Below are 26,404 nucleotides of genomic sequence, written 5' to 3'. Positions count from 1 at the left end.
TCAACGGCAAGCGTGACCCCTTTCACTACTAGCTTTTGTGCGACTTCTCTCCAGAAACACTCGATCAATGGGCACGCCCAAAACATATGTGTCATATCAGCATTCTCCTCATCGCACTTAGGGCATGCCTGTCTCCCGGCATTCCGGAATTTAGATATCCTCAACGGGGTATGCGTTACGTACAGCTGTATCTGCTGCAATCTAGCATTCCTAGATACTTTCTTATGGTATCCCAAAGCCCGCTCCCACATCCTTTCCTCCATTTGGGATCCCACTTCTGTTTCCCAGTCTAATCTCAAATGTGTCAATTCTTTCCCAACCTTAGTCATTACCATCTCATACAATCTAGAGATCTCATGTCCCCCCTCAGTTGTATCATATATCATCCACACTACGGCGTCCGGTTCCTCCGCCAGCACCGTCTCAGGCCACATTATCCTAATCTTCCGCACCAACCTATGGTACGTAACATATTGGCCCCCATGTAATCCCACCTCCTCTCCAAGTCCTTCAAGCTCTCTGATAGTCCCCTCCTGCCATATATCACCCAGCGTTACCAGTCCCACCGACTCCGACTCCCAATAGGTTCTAATAATCGCCCTCAGTTGCTCATCTCCTCCCGCCAAAGCAACTAGAGGTACCTGCGGGGAACACGGGAGCGGGTCCCCCATTATTACACATGCTCGTCGCCACATTTTCCACCCAAGCCTCATCATCCGGGTACTCCTTTATTTCTGACTCAGGCAACCAAACAATTTCTTTCAAGTAATACGGAGCACAATCATGCCCGAACAATCTAAGTTCTGGGGTCGCTTCATCAGCGAGCCATTTGGCCACAAACTGTAATTGACTTGCTATGTAGTAAGCCTCAAAATTAGGTAACTTGACCCCCCCTTTTTCGTGAAAGTTCTGCAATTTCCAGAGCGCTATTCTATTCCGAGTGCCATGCCGCAGAAAGTCCCTACACACACCATTCAATTGGACAAAAAACCTCTTAGGAATCATGTACGGGATGTTGCTAAAAAAATGCAAGAGCCTAGGCAGGACTACCATCTTAAGCATCGCTCCCTGCCCCATCATTGCTAAGGGCAACTTCTCCCAAAATCTCATACGTTTGCGGATTTTCTCAACTGCCCTCTCAGTATTACCCCTATGTTCCTCCTCCGCGGTATGACACACATCTATGCCAAGGTAGCGGAAAGAGACCACAGTCCACAGCACCTGCAACACCGGCAACCTTTCCACAGGGATCCCTTTATAACTGCCCAGCGGGAACATGCTAGATTTTTGGGGATTCACCGCTATACCGGACAACCTTGCATACCTTTCCATCACCTCCAGAATATACTGAAGGTTTTCTTCCGGGTATCTCAAATACAATAACAAATCATCTGCATACAGGGATATCAGGTGCTGTTCCCCTCCGACCTCGATACTTATCTCATCGTATTGCTGCCTCAGGTATAGTGCCAGAGGCTCCAGAGCTAGAATGTATAACATCGGGGACCAGGGGCACCCCTGTCTGGTGCCCCTGCTAAGTTGCCCTCTCTCAGATATTACTCTTCCTGTTCGTACCCTGGCTAATGGTGCACTATACAGCATCTCCGCCCACTTAATGTATCCCGGTCCCACTCCATATTCCCCCAAAGCCGTCAGCAGCCACGCCCATCTAACCGAGTCGAATGCTTTCACCGCATCCAAGGACACGATAGCCATCTGTCCTTCATTGTCGCAGCCCCATTCAATCACCCGATGGAGACGTCTGTGGTTGTGAGTAATATTCCTGTCTGGAACATAGCCCGTTTGGTCTGGGTGTATCAATTTGCCAATTACCTTCCGCAGTGACTGCAGGCAGCCTTCTTTACAGCACCATACGTTCTGAGGAGACCTGTTTGTGTGTTGAGTGCTGGCAGGCTCAATTGGACATGAGCATTTTGGGGTAGGGTGTACTAGGCTTGTGTGTGGTAAGCCCCTAGCACCTGTGATGTATCACTGAACATGTGATTGTGCATTTCTGATATTGTGGCCATTGCGCATATTACTGATTACTGTATTGTACTATGATATATTGGTTCAGTGTACTTAATAGACAGCTGGGAGCAGGGGAAATGTTCTGAAGATGTTGTGGTTTGGTTGGCAGTAGAAAAATACTATGTGAGTGGAAGTGGGTAGATGTGCTGGAGGCTGTGTTATGTTTGTGGATTTTGCTAACTGCCTACATGTTTCGATGCATGGCAGTATTATGGTGCAGGGTTTGGGTAGCAGTGCCTGTGGCTGTGTTACATTTCAGGGTTGTGGTACCTGGCCACATGTTCACATGCATGGCTGCATAACATTGCCGTGGGTGTGGCCAAGGCATAGGTACTTGGGTGCATGGCCAAAGGCCGTAGGCCGTAGCAGTGCTGGTGGCTGTATAATGGTTGTGGGTGCTGGTACCTGGCCACATATTAACATGCATAACATTGCAGTGGGTGTGGCCAAGGCCTAGCTCTTGGGTGCATGGCCAAGGGCCGTAGGCCATGGACCCAAGAGCCTAGGCCTTGGCCACACCCCTCGAAACATTATGCAGCCATGCATGGCAACCCTCTGATACTGCTATATGGATTTTCTTTTCGAATTGCATAGAAGGTCTACATTTGGTGAAAATAATGCGTTCCACTGAAGCCTATTTTACAATGAGCTCTACCCTTGTTGATAGAGAAGTTTGGCAGGGTTGCATTTCCTGCCACCATGCGGCTACAAAAACAAAGTCAGGTGGTAACGTGTTACCATGCCATTGTGCATTTCCGATGAAAAGTACTCCAGTTACGTACACCTTTCTTGTGCACTAGTTGCAAGTAGGTTTCACACTGTTGCCTCGTATGTGTGGTGTGTCACCATTGTACATATTGTTGGTTGGATGGGTGTGGTGATTTTTGTTCCATCCTACAGTTTTGCGTCCATGGCTGGAAATTATGTAGTGCACAGACCTGCAGTGTGTCCACTGGGTGATGTGTTGTAATATTGTGTTTATAAAATTGCGTAGTGTTCCAGTACATGTTTTTTGTGGTTGGGTTGTGGCTATGGCACAGATTACAGAGTACTGCATGGTACTATGTGGTAGTGGGTGTGTGTAGTTAATAGACTGCTGCACACCGGGCAATGGTGTGAAGATTGTGTGGTTTGGTTGGCAGTACAAAAATACTATATGAGTGGCAGTGGGTAGAGGTGCCGGAGGCTGTGTTACGTTTGTACATTTTCCTACCTACCTACATGTTTGTATGCATGGCTGTATTCTTGTGTGGGGGTTGGGTAGGAGTGCCGGTGGCTGCATTACGCTTGTGGGTTCTAGTACCTGGCCACATGTTCGCATGCATGGCTGCATAACATTGTGGTGGGTGCGCCCAAGGCCTAGGCTCTTGGGTGCATGGGCAAAGGCTGTAGGCCAGGCACCGAAGAAGGTAGGCCTTGGCCATTCCCACTGCAACGTTATGCAGCTATGCATGCCAACAATGTGATACTGGTATATGGATTTTGTCTTTGAATTGTATAGAGCCTGCACATTTGGCACAATTCATGCTTAGCACTGAAGCCTATTTTACACTGAGCTTTTCCCCTGTTGATACAGAGGTATGACAGGTTTCCATTTCCAGCCACCATCCAGTAATAAAGACAAAAATAAGGCGGCAATGTGCTACCATTTCATCGTGCATTTCCAATGCTAAGTACTCCACTCACGTAGAGCTTCTCTTTACGTACATGGAGACATGTTGGTACATTGTACATGGTGCACTGAGTGTACAGCTGACACAATATATACATGTACGTTTATGGCCCCTATCTACTATTTATATATGAAGTGAGTTACAAATCAACGGTGTATGTTGGAAGACTCTGTATGCAATGGGTGCGCATATGTGGGTGTCAGGGCCATCTTATGGACATTAGTGCCTTTGGGTAAGGAGATTTTTGGGCCTGTGTTTCATGAAAGGAAACAAATTCGATTAGAACTGTTTCAAAGATTGTACGTGCTTTCTAATGCATGAAGTGTAGTGACCTGTGTGGTACATTACGGCTATTGGTGTGAACATTTTGTTGCCACACGACACGTTTATGTGTCTGAAGGTAGTAATGTTGCAGTTACTTTTTTATCCCATCCGCATTGTACGTTGAATGCATTCATGTTATGCGTTGCCTATGGTATTGTATATGCAAGGTGGAATGATTATCGGAATTGGAAGGCCTATACAATATGCTATGGTTTGCATTTTGTACCACCTATTCAAATGGAATGGAATCACAGTTACGTATAGATACAGAGAGAAAGCATTTGTTAGGGACTTCTTCCAGAATGACATGATTGCAGAGAGTGCATGTATGTTTCCACAGGTAGGAAATCGGAAAGATTTCATTTATGGGTATGTTTTTGCTTTCCAATTCCTGCAGTAAGTACATTACCACTTTCTGTGGATTTACTTGTCTATGGGCCTCATCACGACTTGGGCGGTAACGGTAACGCTATTAGCGCAGGCGGTATTAGCCCTACCGCTGAACTCCCCGGCACTAATAGTGCCGGATCACGAGTTTGGCGGTAATGTTAGTCCCCATTCCCCACTGAGCCCATTCGGGAATCCCCCATTCCCCATTGGGCTCAATGGGGAATCTTCACGCTAATACCGCCGGCGGATTTCCCGCCAGCGGTAATAGTGCGGATTTTCAGCGGATTTCCCCCCAGCTCAGAGCTGGGGCGAAATGCGCCAAAGCCCTGATTCGGCGGACCCTTAAATCCGGCGGTAATAGCGCTACCACCGGATTTAAGGGTTACCACCAAAGTCATGATGAGGCCCTATGTAACGTGCATCTTCTATTGCAGCACAGTACTACTGTTCATGTTGTCGTTGTGCAGTATGGCAGCATGCATTTGTCCGCTGGTGGGATGTTCTTCTGTAGCAATGACATCATTAATTCTTGAAATGCAGAGCTTTTCCATGCAAATGGCATTTTTTGGTCGACCATTGGTGATGCTATTTTGTTTGCCAAACTATAGGCTGCGTGGAAGTAAGAATGTGAGGAGGAGAAGAAAACACAAAACCCTATAAAAAACAAAAAAGCAGTCATTAAGTTATTCCAAGCAAGCCCAACAACCCCTGCTAGGGGCCATTTGGGTGCAGTCCTGGCATCTATGGCGCCAGACTCATATGGAGAGTCAGTCCTGGCTCATAGATTAAAACTTACCTGATGCAGACCATGCTGCAAACTTACCTGATGCAGACCATGCTGCAAAAGAGGCTTGGAAGGGACTACTTTACCTAGGGAGTATTTTTTACTCGGGTGGGGTCGGGGAGGAATACTTACCTGGGACTACTTTGGAGGCTATTTAAACCACGTCCGAAGAGCAACACACGCTTCGCGTTATTCTGCATCCAAAAGCGTAACGCTCACCGTGCCTGCAAGTCTGCATCCAGTCTTCTGCCACGCCCGCCTCGAGTCTGGAACTCCTAGAAAAAGGGAGAAAGAAGGAGACAAGGTTAGAACAAGAGCAATACCTTTGATCCTTACCTGAATTCCCGATCCACCCCGCCTTCGAGCTGGAAGAAAAGAAGTTATTTTATGCGCGTCACCTCGCCTGCTGCAGCGCTGCGCTAAACTCACCGGCCTTTGCAGCATCTTCACTATCCACCGCATCCTTCTGCATGTTCCGACCGCACTCCGGCACCTAAGGGGAACACAAGAACAGCAAGGTGAGCCAAGGGAATAAACAGAGGCAATATTAGTTACCCCCCATAGACTTACCTGATTTTACCGCCGGGCGTACTATTCCTCTTCATGGGTCGGCGCAGCCTCCACTGCATCTTTGCCGTACCCCGGCCCCTAAGGGGAACAAAAGGACAGCAAGGTGAAACAAAGGGACAAACAAGGGGAATCCTCCTCACCACAATAGACTTACCTAATTTTACCGCCGGAGGCATTATTCCCCGAGACTTCATAATTTCTCTCAGCATCTGAATAAGGGAGAAAGCAACAGGTTACATACTGACATTATTTTATCGAACTGTGTTGTATAATACAAATCCTTACCTGAATGTTACCGGTTGCCACAAGGAACTCTTCGCTAGGGTCAAGTTGCAACCTGCAAGGAATCGGACAAGAGTGAAAGTCAGACATTTGAACTCTTACGAACTATATACCTACGGCGTCTTGCTGGAAATCTCAGAGTCAATATTGTTCTGGAACTCACCAATTCCTTCCAACCATTGAAGCAACTGGTTATCTACGCGCCCCTGCGTTCAATGCAGGATGGAGAGCTCATCTTTCCAAACCATCAGGTGAGACTATAAGAAGGGACATTAAAGGTGATCAGTGGGGAGAACAGCGGGGGTAGGGGTTAAGACTCAACTCCACGGGTGGTTAATTCCCTTTCTCCATTTGCAGAAGAATACTCCTACGGGCCAAGCAAACAAAGCTAGGTGGGCCAGTCCAGTCTGTCATCTCGGCACTATGCATCACGTTGGTGTAGACCGCAGCTGTCCAGTTCAGATCGACGCCCCTGTGGGAGCCAGGTGAGCGTTATAGTACCCAATGAGGGTGTGCTGGAAACAAGAATGTGGAAAGGGAAGAAGGACTGTTCGTGCTTTATTGGGGCGCGGCCCTTGCGGTACTTGGTGAAGCGCACATGCCACATATTACTGTTTTCAGCATGCTGGCCATGGGAATGGGACTGTGGGGATTATCGGTACTGAGGGTGTGGTTCACAGGAAGGGGCATTAATACTTTTTTCCATTACTGTGTATAGTGAGCACACCGTTGGAATCTCTGGACTGATTAATAGTTCAACACGTGCGATGACCATTTTGGGACAAGATGGGTGTTTGTAGGGTATAGCAGCTGGGATGTTTATGTGTACAGCTACCTGTAGGACGTGGGTGAGTGCCTCAACCTACTTAAAGTTTGTCACACGTTTGTTTGCATATGCTGAACAGGGGCAGTGTTACCAGGAGACCGAGGAAGAGATACGCATGTGCGTCTTGTGCAATTGACAAACGTCTGCTCACACAACTAATTATAGGTGGTTCACAAAATGCAGACATGCAGTTGGTACTGGCGTTGTACAGAGGTGTCCATTGTGATTGCGGATAGGCCGGGCAGGTGCGGTGTCCATAGGACACCTCCCTTTTTCTTAATTGCGGTCATTCCCACCAGTACTGTGCACCGCTGAGACATAGCGGGATTTTAAAAACAAAGGAAATACCACATATACACTCAGCAACAATTTAAATATCAACCTTTATTTCCACACATTCATAGATACTATTAGGAAATGGAAGGGGTAGCAGAAGTGGATACATATAGTGGTGAATTGGGGATTTCTACAAGTTGGTCATGAGGGTAGGAAGGGATTGAGATATCATCGCAACATATCTGATCACACGGAATTTGAGGGGATGGTGGGCTGTGAAATGGGGAAGGGGTACACGTGCAGGTCGGGCAGTGGTATTTCATTTTGTCCATAATATGTCCATGCATGTAATCTTTTAAGGGGGAAACATTGTTCACCGATTCCTCCATTTTGGCTTCCAGGCTTTGCAGTTTGCTATTCACAGAGTTCCTTTTATTTGCCCGTATGCTGTTGTGGAAGGGGTGGAAGGGGTGCCGTTTGTACTGCATTGCTTTCCTTTCCAATATGTTCTCTTAAAGAAAAAAAATCTGTTAGGTGTACATTAAGCAATAGGTATTAAATGTTTTATGTTTCAGACTGCGGTGCGTACCAATGGGGTTACTATCGTAAGTCATTTAATCATGAGGGAAATTCTCTTCCAGCCACTCTCAGGTGCTTGCCATTGCTGCGTAAAAAAATAAACGTTATGCTTTTTTATACTGACCACTTGGGCAATTAACATCCAAACTTTAGTGTGCTTACTACGTTGTAGTGACGTTCTGGTCTTAGTACTTTCCAGTCCTTACTCTGGCCGTTCGTTCTTTGTTCCTATTTAAAGCAGCAGTGAGATAAGATTGTTGAAAGCCGACATCACTTCTCTTGTTGGTGCATTCCGTTATGATGTACTCCCTATGCATTTGTTCTGTTTGCTTCATAAGTACACAGTTTACGGACCTACTCCATTTTCCCCTGCAATTCACGTAAATGGTGTTGTTTGTATATGTTCCTTGCGTTTGCTGAATGGTACCACTATGTAAGAGAACCCCTGCTTTTCTGAGCAGGTTGGATGCCACCCGATGTCCGTGTATGCTGTGCGCATTAACATGGCACCAGCGGGTTCAGTATGTTGTACTATACATCTTTACAAACTAAGGGTATCCCGGTAAAAACCAATGAAATTCAGTGAAAAAACGTTGTTTATGGGACGTTATGTTTAAGTTGCGCTACAAAAGCCCTATCAAATTCATTGAAAAAACATTGCTAAAGGGATGTTATGGTTTAGTTGTCCTACTAAAAAGCTATCAAATTCAGTGCAAAATATTCTTCAATGGGACATCATGCTTACTTTGCACTAATAACAACCTATTCATATTATGGTTACTAGTAAAACCGAAAACCCCCAGAAATTCGCCAGTTATGGTAAGCTAAGCAACCATAACTCGCGCCACCACCGTGTACTGCAAGGACTAACACCCGTGACATCAAAGATGACACCACAAATAGGAATGCATACAATCATCAATGTAGTAGTGTCATTCACCTTCCAACATGCAATTTTGATAGTAATTTATTCCAAAAAAGTATGATTGTAGATTAATTACATGGATTATTTTCTTCTCCAAATGCTAGGTATGCATATACTGTTGCTGTACATCTAAAGTGCAAGAAATGAAAACCAACGTTATAATACTACATATTTTTGATGTAAATAATGTATTATATTTATTTTTAAGGATGGCAGTATTGTGCTAACTCTAAGGCCAATTCCCAGTGATACCAGCGAAGTTCAACATGTACATTTAAAAATCAATTATTTTTAAATGGTTTTGTAAGTTGTAATGGCTGACTTTCTCTTTATAAAAAAAATCAATGTTTTTTCAGTTATAAAAAAGTTTTTTTTCTAATGTATTTATGTTTTGTTTGGTGTTTGCATCACTTGTTGAAATTCGACAAGCATATGAGGTAATTTATCAAGATGTATTCTTTGTTATCAAACATGATAACATTTCATTGTCCAATTATTATCCTATGTTTATTACATGTGGTTTTATGTATAACGAGTCAACTACTGAAGCGGTTGAGCTGGAAGAGACACAATGATCACAGGTATACAAATAATAGTGACAGTCATCATTTATCATTTATCATCCATTGGACCTTTAATGAATGAACAGAACATTAAAGTGTTTATCAAAGTAAAATAGTGCACTGGTTGTAATTGTATTTATGTGCCTTGGCACTTAAGATATTTACAGTCGTTTACAGTCGTTTACAACTTGTTTTGAATGTTCTGTTAAATATGGGGGATGAACTATGCAAATCAGGATTGACTGTATCAAAACTCACTTGAAAAACCAGGATAAATATCATCCAGGCTTTTAATGTTTTTTTTAAAGTAGTTATTTGAATATGTGTTAGTATGAGATTGTAAGGTTACTATCCATATGTATGTAAGTTTGAACACCATAATGCTTGTTTCATTGATGTATTAGAGGCCTAGGAAGAAGAAGAGCATGAAGACTCATACCACACCACTAACACATTATGTTGCTTACCAAACCAATGTCACTTGGGAGCAACTCATATCACCAGTGAGCCATAGAAAGTAACGATGGATCATTGTTACAGCACACAATGTCCACAGGCACTGACAGACAACACAGAAGATGCTTCATCATTTCTTGACAATCCTCTCATCCAATCCATGCCTTTCAAATAATTTCTGTCAAAGAAAGACATTGTCTTCCCTGTTTCCTCAGTACATTCTGAAAAATCAAGAAATATCACAGATTGAAATCACTGAGGGATCTTCAGAATTTATCGTCGATGATGTGCATGACCCTGACTTCACCATGGGTAGAGCAGAGGACTTATCCACCACCATAGCATCTCAAACTACTATATCACATGACGGTTGGATATTAAGGGATCCAAAATACACTGTTTTTGACAACTGCCTGGCACAGATTATACAAATGATTAAATGAAACTACAGGATACATGAGAGGATGTGTGGGGAGCCATTGGTGAAGTTTTTTTGAGAAGTCAAAGGCACCAGCCTGAAGATGAAGGGGAGCTGTGTGCATGGCCATTCCAAATTTGTGCGGTCTGTGCAACCCTTTCTTGGAAAGGTACTTTGTTCTTGTGCTCTGTTGGTAAGTAATTACTTGTTTAGTAATATATAAAGTTTCTTAAAATGTGTAGAACTTGAATTAATTGCTAAAACTGCATACTACAAATATCAGAGGCAGTTCTTGTTCACTGCTATTGGTCAGGCCGGGAATCTTGACAGATAACCACAGACAATGCTCTTGCAGGCAAAAGGGTCAGGCTTGTTGGTGATGGACATTGTGACAGTCTTGGACTTTCAGTGAAATACTGCACTTAACACTTCCATGTCATTGACACCCAATAATTCTGAGTTCTGTCGTGGTTCAAGTGTCAGAAAGCACCTCCTCTGTTGCCATGGAGAAATATGTCTTCATTAAATCGACTGAACTTCAAAGGTCAGTTTCCACTTATAAATCCTCAATTTGATGCATGGCATGTCACCAATCAATATCCCCCAAAAAATCAGAGCTGCTGGTAAAAAAAGGGGATCAGAAGACATTTTAAAATGGTTACAGTCCATCAGCAACTATCTATGGTGGTGTTAGAAAATGTGTGAGGGTTCCAAACAGATTCTGGTTGAAAAGTGGCATTCAATGCTCCATCATAGTTCAAACATACACGCATGGGTGGATAATAAGGATTTTAACAAGTGTGTACTGTGAGGGGTCAGTAATGAGGGGCAAACAACTGCTTGTGGTTTTCTCATTATTTGACCTTTTATTTTAAACAGAAAACGTAAAGAAAACCTAATTAAGCCTACTCTGCCAGGCTCTACTAGTGTAGAATCTAACACAAAACTGGCCTGTACACTAAACAATGAAAAAGTCAAAACAAAGCATAACAACATAAATGAAAGATTACCAAATAATCAGTGTTTTGGATGACCTCTACTTGGCCTGGATAGATGTTGTTCCCCATGAATGTCCAAAGTCAATTTCTCCCAAGGAACAATAAAGTCTTAAATCAGTTCCTTCTTCATTGGTTGTAAACTTCCCCTTTCCAAGTTCAACAAAGAAAGCAGCACCAATGTTAACCCTGGATAACCTTCTTCCAGGATAGAATCGATAAAGTTCAAAACAAAAGTACCCCTTCTGCTTTAACAACAGTTTTTATTTTGTAACCTCTGCAGTGTCGTGAATGCAATTTGTAGGGATGCTTCTAAAGGGGGGGGGTGCTTTCTCCTTGGCAACTCCCTTTTGCCAATGATACCATAAAAGCAGACTCCTTTGCCTCACAGTCTACTACGATTTCAACTACTTTCAAATAAAAAATGTCTGACAAACTTATAGACAACCACAGTTCTAATGCTTCTGCTGCAACTTGATACTTTAAAATGTTACTTGTCAACATAGACAAGACTCTTTGACCTCTACTAGTAGGCAAGCCACTCGTCTGTCCTGTAACATAAGAAAGGGCAGCCAATTTGCATCTTCTGTCTGTCTTACAGCTATCACAAGAATCTTGGCTTCTAGACTGCTTCTCTCTCTCAGCTTCAACAGTCTCAGATTCACAGATTGTTATTTAGTTATTTTAACAAGCACCCAGCTCCCTTCCCCAGCTTTATGTACACCTTCTTGTTCCAGTAGTTACCACAAAGCTGTATTGCCACTCTTCCAGCCTTGCATAACCTTGTCACCCTTGTATCAGAGGACTCCAGGCTTATAACAGCTCCAACAACTTCAAAGTATTGGTGTTTAGATCGTGATTGGGCTGGTTTCAACTTAAAAAGGATCTGTCTACTGGCTTGGGTAATTCTTATTATTCTTGTGACTTCAGCAACTTCTACAACTACTAAATAATTGTTCTGAATGTTACTAAACTAAGCCTACACTGCCTGGGTATACACTACCTGTTGTAGAATCTAACACAAAACTGGCCCTTACACTAAACAACGAAAGAGTCAAAACAAAGCATAAATAAAATAAATGAAGGATTACCAAATAACAAGTGCCTTGGATGACCTCTACTTGCCCTGGATAGATCTTGTTCCCCATGAATGTCCAAAGTAAATAACTCCCAAGGAACAATAACGTCTTAAATCAGTTCCTTCTTCGTTCGTTGTCACCATTGTATCAGAGGACTCCGGGTTTATAACAGCTTCAACATCTTCAAAGTATTGGTGTTTAGATCTTAATTGGGCTGATTTCAACTTAAAAAGGATCTGTTTACTGGCTTGGGTAATTCTTGTTCTTCTTGTGACTTCAGCAACTTCTACAACTACTAAATAATTGTTCAGAATGTTACAAGAATCAAGTTTCTCGATAGAAACAAATTTAGGTGCACATGATTTCTCTTTGATGATGAACTTCCATTTAAAGACCTGCGTAAACTTTTGTCTGTGCAGCGTTCTGCTTTAACGTTGATCGGGAAGCACAGTTTCATACACACAACCTCTCTTTGATGTTAAACATTCTTGTAACACTTTGGGAAAGTCAACTAGTAATTCTTTAATGCTTACCAGCAACGTTCTCCCTCTTAATTGGAGACACGCGACCACTCCGGTAATAGTTTAAATGCAACAATGGGAAAAAGAAAGGCTTTGTTTCTATGCGAGCACTTTAACTTGTGCTGAATAAGCATGTGATACAATTCCCTTTGTGATAATTGACTTCCCACCACCACAAACAACTTTACTCGCTTCTACTTACACGCAAGCATGAATTCAGCTGGTTACAGTTACCGGCAAAGAGTTTCTTGTGATTTGGACTACAGAGTTTCATTAAGTCACAACGGTTGTAGGCTGCTTCCACTTTCTGACTTTGTTTCTTCTGCTACTACTGCTACAGGCAGTCTTGGGGCCCACACCCCATTGCAGCATGGGTGTCTCAGATCCGGCCTCAACAAAGGAGAGCTTTCTTTCCTCCAACTTTCCTCTGCCTGCTTCTGCACATGGTCCTCAAGTAGATAGACAACGTCAGCTCTGAATTCACAATAATTAGGTGCACCTGGAAAGACTGTTAGTTTCAGCCAGTCTCTTTCAATGCAGCCACAGCCAAGTAGGGTTTGTGAGCACAGGACCAACTACTAACCTGCAGGTGAAATCTGCTCTTCTCTGGTCCCGGTGTCCCTTCAGTGGTCACACTTCCTAGTGAATTGCTCTGTTTCTGCTGCTGACCTTCCAGCTCCTGCTGCAGCTTCTTTCCTGCTCCTTCCTGTTACAGCCTTTTATGCCTCTAAGGTGGGGCAATTGGCTTCAGGTGCAGTCCCTTGGAGTTAATTGTCTGACGCTGCCAAAGGCTGTTAAGCCTGCCTGTCCTTTACCTCTACATGCCTCTTCTTCATCACAGTCCCTGAGGGATTCTGGAACATGTAGTCAGTTTTTAGGAAATTCGGTTTTCCTGCTTCTTTACTGCTTTTATCAGTGCTTTTATTTCCCCTGATGTTGTTAGAATTAGTTTTGTAGGGTTTAACGTTTTGGTAAATCAAGCGTTTCGAGCTAGAAAAGTCCTCTTTTTTAGGGGGCTATATGGCTGAGGACCAAATGCAAACGTGTATAAACAGGAATGCCACTAAATACAGCTACCCGCCTACACACATGCTAGGTGTGACTGTGACTAGTTGCACCAAGTGTTAACAAATCGTGTTGGTCTATAGATCCAAACAGGAAAAAAGAATAGAGATAAACATATTTTAATTAGTACATAAGAAAACTTGACACGTTAAAAAACAACAATGCATTTCGTTTATACAAAACATAAAAACATATTGTGAAAATCAGCATTTTTCCTAACCAGGAAGACAACAACAGCAATCGTCATTTTTAAACAGTGTTGTGGGGTTAGTACAAGTGTGATATTAACATTTCATATATCCTCAATTGTTATTATTATTTGTCCTTGACTCTGTCAACACAGAGAAATGTGTTTCTGGGTCCCAGCAGATGTTATTGGAAAGAAACACTCTCTAGCTGACATTAGAACTGAACCCGTCTTCAGGACAATAAATTGTGAGACCACAGGATAAATATCAGGGGCACAGTGACTAAACTAAAAACCAAAACACAAAAAACAACGTGTTAGTGGCACCTTAAAAGCTGGGTGGAAATCTCTATGGGTGTACACGTGCAACTGTTAGCACTAACCTTGCAATTACTTTGTAGCTGTGTGTGGCATCGGATTTGGTGACCATGTAGACCGAATTCGATAGTTATAACTGTGAAAACTCACAGTTCAGATAACTAAAATGAAGAAATAGATTTTAGCTATTAGTTTTTTGAAAAACATTTTTTTGTTTTTTAATGAATTGTATTTTCATTAGTGTGCGAAAAGATGCAAATTCGCTGAGTGGGCAGCTTGGGGCATTGAATTTTAATTCTTGGAAAAATGTCCGCTTATTTTGGTGATAGTCCTACGGTTAGAAGATTAAAAAGGCCTGTACATTAGCGTGCAGAGTTTGACAAGCGTGCGGGTAACGATTATTACCTTCATGCACAGGCGGGAGTGTGCCTGTTCGTTGATGTCAATCGACACGATGTTGACCAGAATAGTGCAGCTAGTGCGGAATACGCCGTATGGCTTCTTTGAAGAGAAGTGGAAAAAAAGCCGGTAAGTGACTAGAAGCGCTATTTAAAGCCTAGTGAAAGCGCGAGTATTCCGTCCGCTTACCTATTAGGAAACCGGAGTTCACTGCTGGAAGATTTCAGACTGTTGCAGTGCCGAACACTGAATGAAACATTGAGAGATGCAGGTCGGGTGAAGCCATGTTTGGGTGCCCGAAACTAGACCGTAAATGTGCTACCGAGATGGATCGCATTTGACGCCATCTTAGATGAAAAAATGGCGGATAACAGTACTGCGAAGTGTAGTAGATTTCAGTGAAAGGAAGTATATAATGCTACATGCATTATATTGTTTGACACAGTGTTACTGGCACCCACAAACAGATTATTTTGAGTGAAAAGAAACTATTATGATTCTTAATAGTGATCGCGCGCGAGAGGAACTGAAATGGTTCCAGTACAAGTGAAAATAAATGGGAATGATTATAATGCACGCGGAGTTCTCTGCAGGAATGGACTGCATTATTTATTTTAGCGGACTAGACAGTATAGTGGGTGTTAAAAATGTTGCGCTGCCACAAAAACTGATCAAATGTGTGGTTAAGGGCAACTAATATAAGCGGCACCCATAACCAGACAAAAGAGATGAATCATTTGTGAAGAAATCTATCCCGATGTTTAGGCCAGCTTGGACTGTGTTCAAGTTATAAATCCATTTTTGTTCAAGCTGTCTCAATTTTTGGTCTCTGTCTCCCCCACGGGGGTGTGGTGGTACTGTTTGAAGTACAACCCACTGGATGTCTTTGACAGTATGTTTGGCTTTGACAAAGAGAGCCACTAATGGTTTTTCAGGCACTGCATTTTTTACGCATGAACGATGTTCGCAGATCCTTTGTTTCATAGGTCTCTTTATTTTGCCAATGTATATAAGCCCACAGGGGCACGTGATGGCATAAATAGCCCACGATGTATTGCAATTCGTTAACTTCTTGAGATACCAAGTGAAACCGTTTAAATCGACAGATTTTAGGTTGTCTGTTAGTTCGCATACCGAGCAATTGCCACATTTAAAGTGCCCAGTTACTGGCGGTAGATGCCATAATGTTGTTTGTGATGAAGTCGGAGGTGTCTTTGGAACCTTATATGTGTGTACTAGTTTGTCGCGTAAATTGGGCATACGTTTGAAGGCAAAACGTGGTTTCTGTACAAAGAAATCCTCCGTTTGTATTAGAGACCAATTTTTTAAAATGCAATGGCGCAAGTCATTATTGATTGGCAAGAAAGTGGACACGCAAGTGATCTTGTCCTCTTGTGACCTATCTTGTTTTTCTAAACAGCGAGATCTATCGGTGTTCCGTGCCCTTTTCATTGATCGTCTAATGATGTGTGGAGGGTATCCCAGTTCTTTTAATCTAAGGGACCGATTTTGACTGTGGCTGTCAAAGTCTTCTTTTGTCAAGCAGTTGCGCCTTATTCGTAAGTATTGGACCAAAGGCAGATTTTCCCACATTGATCGCCGGGTGAAAGCTTTTGAAAGACAGCAAAGTGTTTTTGTCTGTAGGCTTCTTATACAAAGTGGTGTTCAAGGTGCCCAAAGCTGTTTTGTAAATTTCTAAATCTAAGAACGCTATTTTCTGATGATTGTAATTCATGGTGAAGTTTATAATATATCAATGCTCACTATCATTGTAGAACAAGCAACACTATATATAGCCAGTGAAACCATGAATGAGTCTTTTTTAAAGATCGTACCCTGAGAACGAAATCACTCTGAAGGGCTGACAATTTTGAAAGGTTTAGGGACTTGCAATTTTAACAAGTGAGGAAATACAAGATTAAATGAGATACCCAGGATCACACATTGATTAAGAGGTGAAGCTGGAAATCGTACCCACAACTTCTGGTTTTACCAATTTATTTTCTAGTAATTACAGAACTGAATTGGAAAATATAAAAATCACATAACCCAATATAAACATTAAAAAAACAAAAGATTATAGAAACATATTACTCAAAATGGGAATGATTCTAGCTTCATTTTCTCCATCATCAAGGAAAGTATATAAATGCATACTAATAGATGTATTCTTAAAAGATTTCAGATAGGTTTCTCTTTTGTATTGTAAAGCTTTAAATACACCCCAAACACGGGCTTGTGCAATGGTATTTAAAAATGTGCAGAAAAAACGTTTTGTTGTCACATAAGCAAACCTTAAAATATAATGGTAAGAGGCCTGAAATATCTGTCTGCTCCCTTCTGTCTAGAACTCCTTCCATTCAAATGGCCTACATGATAGGAAAGATCAGGTAATTGGCCAAACAATGCCACCAGTATGTGAGAAGAAAACCTTTTCATAGAAGGCAGTACAGTACTGTCAGTGATATAAGATTTGTCCAGGATCACTGTATTGTCTGCTGGCAAAGCCAGGATCCAAGCATGAACGCTTTGGTTCCACAGTCTGGAATTTGGATAATTAAACACCTCTAAAACTTTATTGTCATCATTGGAGGTGCCTGCCTAGGTTTTACAACTCCCCATCTAAACAAACCAATTTCTGGACCATCACCATATTGATGGTATGTTAGTTTCTATAGCAACCACTATCTAGTGCAGGTACATTGGTGATAATAACACCTGGGGTGCTATAGAACAATGTACATTTACATGCAGGCTTAACCACTTCATACATTGGAAACGCTGAGTCGGCCTTGCTGGAATTTGGTATTGTAATCTTGCATGTGAACGCATATCTTTGCAATGAGTGCTTAACATACTGAGCTATCCTCTGAACCATCAGGACACTCAACTGTATCAATATGCATTTCATCTTTGGCTATTGCACATGATCAATATAATACCCAAAGGAAGGTGAGAATGCTACAGTTGTTGTGCCACGCAAACTATGGATACCAAAGTGAACATAGCATTACAGGATGAAAAGAACAAACAACAGACAGAAAATAGGTTTAGCCTTAGCAACACACCATATAAAATCCTGATGTGGGATACTTAATTGTGTCAACTTAGGGATACTGACTTTTTTTTTTTAATAAGACTCTTTCTTGGCGCCCCCTCCAAGGTGGGGGCCCGGGGCAAGTGCCCCTGTTGCCCTCCCATAAAGACGTCTCTGGGGGGCAGCCTATGCCAAAGAACATTTGTGGTACATCCTCCAAAAGGAGAAATGGTTGAAAAATTGAATTCAAGATTCAAATGAAGTGGTGTGGTCTTTAAAATGTCTTCCTATTCAAGTTTAAATCATTTGTTCTTTAAAAAAATACTTTTATCCCATAAAAGTAATACATGTTATAAATATGTTTACTGTATATATTTTGAAAAATATATCATTTTTTACTTAAAGTATATTTTGGTACAATACATTTGAGTCTGTTTTTCATAGTAAATGTTTATTTGTATGAATGTTTGCATATTTTCTCTCAAACATACTACACATTTTTGTATTTTAATAATACATTTGAATGGAAAAGAATTGTTTCTCTACATATTGGTTACAATATTTACTAAGTATATTGATTGTTAAAATGAAACATACATTTAGGTGTTATTTCATTTTTAAATTGTAATTTATTTATTTTCAATTGTGAAAAAAGAGAAAAGGCACACAAGTGCCAGGAACAGCACTGACCCATTGGAATCATTAGAGTCACACAGGTGACATATGTGACTTTAAATTATTCTTTGTTTTTCATAATGCATGTGTAAAGAACTGAAGATGTGTTTCCCTCCTCTGAATATATATATATATATTCAGTAAAAAAACTTTGTTAAAGGGGCGTTATGGTTAAGTTGCGCTACTAAAAACTTATGAAATTTAGTAAAAAAACTTTGTTAAAGGGACGTTATGGTTAAGTTTTGCTACTAAAAACCTATGAAATTCAGTAAAAAACTTTGTTAAAGGGACGTTATGGTTCAAAGTAAAACCGAAAAAACCCCTGAAATTCGGCAGTTGTGGTAAGATAAGCAACCGTAACTCGCGCCACCGTGCACTGCTAACACTAACACCCAGGACATCAAAGATGACATCACAAATGCCATTGATGACATCACTGATGACGTCCCTTTAACAACGTTTTTTTTACTGAATTTCATAGGTTTTTAGTAGCGCAATTTAACCATAACACACGGGGCATGAGCGGGGGGTGGGCGAGACACACGGGGCATGAGCGGGGGGTGGCCGAGACACACGGGGCATGAGAGGGGGGTGGGAGAGACACACAGGGCATGAGCGGGGGTGGGTGGGTGGGAATGAGACACACACACACTGGGCATCAGCGGTGGGTGGGTGGGAGAGACACACACACGGGGCATGAGCGGGGGGTGGGTGGGAGGGAGAGACAGACACACACACGCGCATGCGCGTGGGGTGGGCGGGAGGGGAGAGACATGCGGGGCATGAGCTGCGGGTGGGGAGAGACACACGGGGCATGAGCGGGGGGTGAGCGCGACACACGGGACATGAGCGGGGGTGGGTGCCGGGTGGGGAGAGACACACGGGACATGAGCAGGGGGGTGGGCGGCGGGTGGGGAGAGACACACGGGACATGAGCGGGGGGTGGGCAGCGGGTGGGGAGAGACACACGGGACATGAGCAGGGGGTGGGTGGCGGGTGGGGAGAGACACGCGGGACATGAGCGGGGGGTGGGTGGCGGGTGGGGAGAGACACACGGGACATGAGCGGGGGGGTGGGCGGTAGGTGGGGAGAGACACACACACACGGGGCATGAGCGGGCGGTGGGCAGGTGGGAGAGACGGACACACACACACACGGGCATGAGCGAAGGTGGGTGGGAGGGGAGAGACACACGGGGCATGAGCGGGTGGTGGGCGAGACACACGGGACATGAGCGGGAGGTGGACGGTGGGTGGGGAGAGACACACGGGACATGAGCGGGGGGTGGGCGGAGGGTGGGGAGAGACACGCGGGACATGAGCGGGGGGTGGGCGGCGGGTGGGGAGAGACACACGGGACATGAGCGGGGGGTGGGCGGCGGGTGGGGAGAGACACACAGGACATGAGCAGGGGTTGGGCGGCGGGTGAGGAGAGACACACGGGACATGAGCGGGGGGTGGGCGGTGGGTGGGGAGAGACACACGGAACATGAGCGGGGGCGTGGGCGGCAGGTGGGGAGAGACACACGGACATGAGCGGGGGGCGGTGGGTGATCAGAGACGCATGGGCGGGGGTGGGCGGCGGGTGGGGAGAGACACACAGACATGAGCGGGGGGTGGGCGTGTGGGGAGAGACACACGGACATGAGCGGGGGGTGGGCAGCGGGTGGGGAGAGACACACAGACATGAGCGGGGGTGGGCGGGTGGCTAGACACACAGACATGAGCGGGGGGTAGGCGGGTGGGGAGAGACACACGGACATGACCGTGGGGTGGGAGAGACACACGGGGGGTGGGAGAGACACACAGGGCATGAGCAGGGGTTGGGCGGCAGGTGGGTGGGTGGGAGAGACACACGACATGAGCGGGGGTGGGCAGGTGGGGAGAGACACACGGACATGAGCAGGGGGTGGGCGGGTGGGGAGATACACACGGACATGAGCGGGGGGTGGGCGGCAGGGGAGAGACACACGGACATGAGCGGGGGGTGGGCGGGAGGGGAGAGACACACGGACATTAGTGGGGGGTGGGAGAGACACACGGTGGGGTGGGAGAGACACACGGGGCATGGGCAGGTGGGTTGAGACGAGCGGGGCACGAGCGGGGCATGAGCGGGGGGTGGGCCGGAGGGAGAAAGACACACGGACATGAGCAGGGGGTGGGCGGGAGGGAGAAAGACACACGGATATTACCGGGAGGGAGAAAGACTTTGTGTGCAGGCGGCAGATCCCGCTGCTCGGCCCTCCGCTGGCCACCGTGTGCCGATGGCGTGAGCGGGGGGCTAGAGGAAAAGGGAAGACACGGAGCATGAGTGGGGGTGACAAGAAGGACACACAGGGCATGAGCGGGGGGGGTGGGAGGAACAGGAGACAGACACGGGCATGAGCGGGGGTGGGGGACTTACTGTGCAGGCGGGATACAAAGCCTCTCATGCGAGGAACAAAGATGGCGGGCGTCTCTGAAGCCAGACGCACTGCACGCTTTCACCGCATCCAATGAGAGAGCACGTCAGATGTCCGCGGACATCACGCAAGCTGCTTGCCCAATCACCGTCCTGTCCGCGGAGCGAACAGGGAAGTGTGTCCGCGAAGAGAACACATATATCACTAATTTTTTTCACTTATATTTTTGTCATTTTTTTTAAAAACTACTGGACTGATTTACACCAAATAAAGCAAAGCACGCTTTCGGGACCAAGCCGCCGCTCCTGCCACAAATTTGGTGTAAATCCGTGAAGCGGTTTGGGCTGTAGGCGTGAGCAAAGTTTTTTTCCCATTATGTCTACGGGAAAACAAAAAAGTTTTGGGACTCCCCCTATAACTTTTCCCCCCCTGGACGAATCCTCACCAAACTTTGCAAAATAATTCAGAGTGACCCAAATACTTTTTTTGCAAAGTTTGGGGAGGATTCGTCCAGGGGGAGCGAAGTTATAAGCCGCCCAAAAAGTGCTCTTCCTATGGAAACAGCAATTTAACCATAACTACATGGCCACTACCACTACCGTGGCTATATATATATATATATATATATATATATATATATATATATATATATATATATATATATATATATATATCCTATACCACATACAAAAACTTTAAACCTTTGGCCTGGGTTACTAGTACACTATAGAAGATGGTGCAGTGGCATAAAACTGAAAATCCAACCTCCCCAATTTCCATAACTACACTATATAACAACAGGACAAGAAGCATTTGTTATGGGGTTGCTAGTAAATGTTGGTCTGGGTCTGCACTTGGACATTGCAGAGTAAAGAAGCCGAGGGTATTTGGTTTTTATCATGCAACAAACATGAAATTGATTGCAGAATGTACTGCAGATTGAAATTCATGGAAGCAGAGCTAACCGTGAGTAGATAATGGACCTGTTTAATGTAGTGGAATTAAGAGGGGACTATGATACTTTTTTTGTATTTTAAAGGAAGGTGGAGAGTGTGTGTATATTTTATTTTTGTTCAGCTCTGGTGATGTGTTTGAGAGTTATTGGGAATGTCCAAAGAACATCTGTCTGTTCATGTGATTAGTTCTTTTATTATTTGCGATGATGAGAATCTGTGTCTTTTCTTGGTCACATAAGACTGTTCTGGACGAGACATTTAATATAATGTGTTGGTAGTTGCTCACAGTTTTGTGGCAATGTTGAAATGGTTTGAATTTGGAAAAGTAATGTGCTTTTTTCCATCTGGAAATGTTTTTGTTTCATTAGATAACACTGACTGTATTACATGGAAATACTTGGTGCTGTATTGTAGGTTGACCTGCATTGAATCTGCTTATTTTTCACTACATCTAACAAGAGGAGAAATAGAAACATAGCATGAATATATTAAAAAGGATTTGTCTATAAGAACAATAAAGTAATATTACTGGGTTCATTTGAAGATTATAGTAGATTATTTGTGTAATGAAGTCAACATTGAGCAAGAAATAAATAAAAAGCATTGACAAAGCAATCTGAAAGAATTAAAAACAGAACCAACTAAAAGATGTATGGACTGTAACTTTATTGGTAAGACAGTGTAGTTAAAATGGATGAGGATTGAAAGAGACCAATAGTATATGTGACACAGTGGTGCCAATATTCCCAACAAGGTTTGATACTTGGTAAAATAACCATACATGCAAGGCATAGCCTCCCTTTCTCCATCCTAATCAGTCAATGTGTATGCCCATGTGTGGTGGCTGGCCAGGTACACCAGCAACATTGCTGAATTGGAGACAAGCCTATCACTACATCTTCTCAATACCATTGCAGAGGCATTGTTGCATTGAATCACTGTAGACTGATTCTTCCTCCACTCTTCTTCAGTACCTCTATGACAACAACCTCTTGTCTACATAAAATTATTGCATACTATGTTTCCATCTCTCTATAACCATCTGTCTCTTTTTCTCTTTCTCTATCTATGCATCTCTATATCTCACTGTATCCATTTCTCTGTGTCTGTTCTTGCAGACCTGTTTGAGCATGTCTCTACATGAACCATACCATCAAGCTTCATACTTCTCTTGGTCTACATCTCCAGTAATCTTGCCATATTTATATGAATCTCTCCATCTACCTATATCCATCTCTGGCTCTGCATCTCTATGTATCAATACTTAATTATTATTTCATTTTATTGAATTTATAAAGTGTTTTCACCAAAAGCACTGTTACAAAGTATTAGAAAGCGGTACAATTACATGACAATGCAAAAAAAAGCTAAATGCATAAAGAGGGGGAGACGGACAGATAGTCATCACGTAGCAAGAAGGGAGAGAAGATGAGCTTTCAGGTTAGATTGAAAAAAACGAAGAGATGAAGAGCGGATAGAGAGAGGGGGATAATTCCAGGGTTTGGGGCTAAGAGAGAAAAAGTTTGAAATGGTGAAGAAACACAGGGAGATGTATGTATGATCTGTGTACAGATGAAAAGGAAAGATTAAATGAAGAAAACAGAGCAGAGAGAAGGGCAGTGTAAAGAGAGAAAAGGGGATGAACAAAAGAACAGAACCATGAGGGCACCGTAGAGAAGAGGAATTTAAGAAGAGGAGTGTCCAGCCCAAGTTACAGAATAGGATTGCTGAGATAGGAGAGGAACCATTCAAAGACAAACCCAGTAATACCAAAATAAGAAAGGGAAGAAATAAGAAGAGTGTGCCTCAAATCCGAATTTAAACTTCCTATCTGTCACCCAACCTCAGTTTATCGCTGTCACTAATCATTTTTTCTCTTCTACGGGAAATGGTTTTCTTGACCCTCGTTAAAGCGCCTTTGTTAATAGGTTCAGGATAGAACCAGTGTTCTTGCTCATTAAGACCAAACAAGGTTTTCCTCACATGAGTGGCCCATGGTAAACTCCTCCCTGCAGGTAAGCCAAGCAGGTGAGTGATAGTCTCACAACATGCCTCCAACCCCGGGTTGGACCACAACCGTAACCAGAAAAGCACTGGTTTTACTGAGATCTCATTGGCAACCTCCATGCAATTTATGGCATTAGGGGTGCCGCGAGATAGCAGATACAATTTCTTCATGAATACATTCTCTGCTACAATCAAGTTCGTAGTACTTATGTAACCACATATCTCTGCCCCATAAGAGGCGGACATCATAGCCTGTTTCTTATATAATTCAACAGTGGGGGAGGTAGCTTTCCTACCGTGATGAGCATGACATTTCATTATCCCACCACTGTATTTGGACAAGTGTGCGCATGATTTATCAACTTGGGAGTACCAGAAACCATTTTCATTAAATGTAACCACCAAGTAATCATAGACTTTTACTGTCTTGAGCAATATTCTCCCAACACTAGCCATGATCCGCTGCTGTTTAGCAAATTTCGATCTAAAGACCATAGATATTTTTCCTGTGTTGAGTTAAAGCCCAAGGTCACCACACCTCCTCACAAATGATGCCAGGGCCACCATGATCCCAAAGAGGAGTTAGCTAGTAAAACCACGTCTTCGGAGAAGAATATCGCTTGTAGTTTGTCCCAACCTAGGGCCATCCAGACACTCCTCGAGTAGGGTCCTAACAACTTCATCAATGAAGATACTAAACAAGAGGGGGGCAAGTGCGCACCCCTGCCTAACACCTTGAACACAACAAAGTGTGGGGTAATCTCACCTGCCAAGACGTACTGGACCACTGCTTTATTATTATGATAGAAGGTCTCTACTATGGACAGCAGCTTGGCAGGCATATTTCTGCAGTGCAAGATCTGCCAAAGCAGGTCACGGGGCAACCCATCAAATGCTGTCTTGAGATCGACAAATATAGCATAAACATTAATCCGCCTAAAGATGGTATTCTTTTGCATGAGTGAAACTCAACCTAGTACGAATTCTGCACTAGGATTGGCCACTACCAAGATCATACTCATTAGGGTTCCTTTTTTAGACCCAAGAAACAAACAAGAAGAGGCAAGAAAAAAGCTACAGTCAAACCAAAGATGAATAATGAGAACAATATTGTTTGTTTCTTTGTTTTTTATTTATTTGTATTGCGCACCAAACCCGAGGGTATCTGGGCGCATAGCACAAGATTACAAGTATACTTAAGGCGCAAGTAATATAGTTACAATAGTTACAGTTGAGCAAATTACACAAGTTACAATTAATGTATACATAATGTGAGCAGATAGTATTTACATATTAATACAATAAATAAGAGGATGGTATTACATAATAGAAACAGCGGGTAAGGCAAAGACAGTGCAGGGAAATACTAAATAGGTCAGTGTTACAGTGCCAATGAGTCAGATAACTGCAGTTGAGGGGCAGAGGCAATCAAAGTATGTCAGATGTCCTTAGATATAAGTCAATTTATTGTGTTTCACCTAAAGTGAGAGAATGGTTGATCAGCTCTTAATGAGGTAGGGAAGGCGTTCCACAGCTGCGCCGCCCTGATGGGGAAGCTGCTCCCACCCGCTTTCTTTTGTTTAAATCTAGGGACAACCAAACAGAAAGAGTTAACTGTCCCAGTGGGGCTTAGGGTGGATTATCTGACAATTCTCTCTGAGAGGTAGCGCGGGGCAGCATCATTTAGGCACTTGTGGGTTAGGGAGACAGTTTTTAGCATAATTTTGTCATTGGTGGAGAGCCATTTGTTCTGTCTCCTCGTCTCCGATATGTGCTCCCTCCTGGGAATGCCACATGCTGATATGAGCATGTTGTTTTGAAGAAGTTGGATTTTCTTAGCAATCTACTTACTTGCACCAAGGTAAAGTGCATTGCAATAATCCAGCTTGGATAGAATGAGGGCTCTTGATAGAATAGTGCAACTTTCTTTGGAGAGAAAGGGTTTGCAAGCCCTGGTCACCTTGCAAGTATATGCTGTGGAGGAGCCCTGGCATTAACTTATTTATTTAGTGTGAGGGTTGCAAGGTAAAAGCCAAGTGTTTTTTACTTTTTTAACCACTTTGATATTGTTCCCGTTGATATTAAAAGAAGAGTATTTAGTGCTAAATTTGCTCAGGTTAGTTGCAGAACCGAGTATCAGGAGCTCTGTTTTATCGTCATTCAGGCATAGGCCGTGGGCGGCCATCCATGCCTGAATGATTAGATACATTTTGTTCACTAGGGCCATGTCCATGTCATAATCAACAGTTAGGGGTATGAGGATCTGGGTGTCATCTGCATAATTAGTGTGGGTGACACCCAGATGGTCCAGCTTGCCGAACAGTGGCTTTTTTAGAGGAATAGGGTCGGCAGCGTCTGAAGTAGAGAAGACCCTCATGGTCCTGTTGTTCAAGAAGGATTTGATCCATGTAATGGTCTCAGGTGAAAAGTGAGCAGCTGAGGCAAGGTGTTGGCATAATACTTTATGGTCCACCAGATCGAAGGCGGCAGATAGATCGAGGAGAAGTAGCTAGGCCATTTTTTCTGTTATTGTTAAATTCATCTGTTAAACGGGAAATCATAGTATGCCTCCTTTCTAATATATATTGGCCTAAGCCCAGTCGCTCTGCAAAGAAACCCACGTTGCAAAGTTCCGATTTTAGATCGACAACGCCGCCATTTTGGGAT

This window comes from Ambystoma mexicanum, chromosome 2q, assembly GCF_040938575.1.
Source record: "Ambystoma mexicanum isolate Mex_15411 chromosome 2q, UKY_AmexF1_1, whole genome shotgun sequence".
Lineage (NCBI taxonomy): Eukaryota > Metazoa > Chordata > Amphibia > Caudata > Ambystomatidae > Ambystoma > Ambystoma mexicanum.
The sequence above is the reverse complement of the archived record's forward strand: the minus strand, read 5'-3'. Positions refer to the sequence as shown.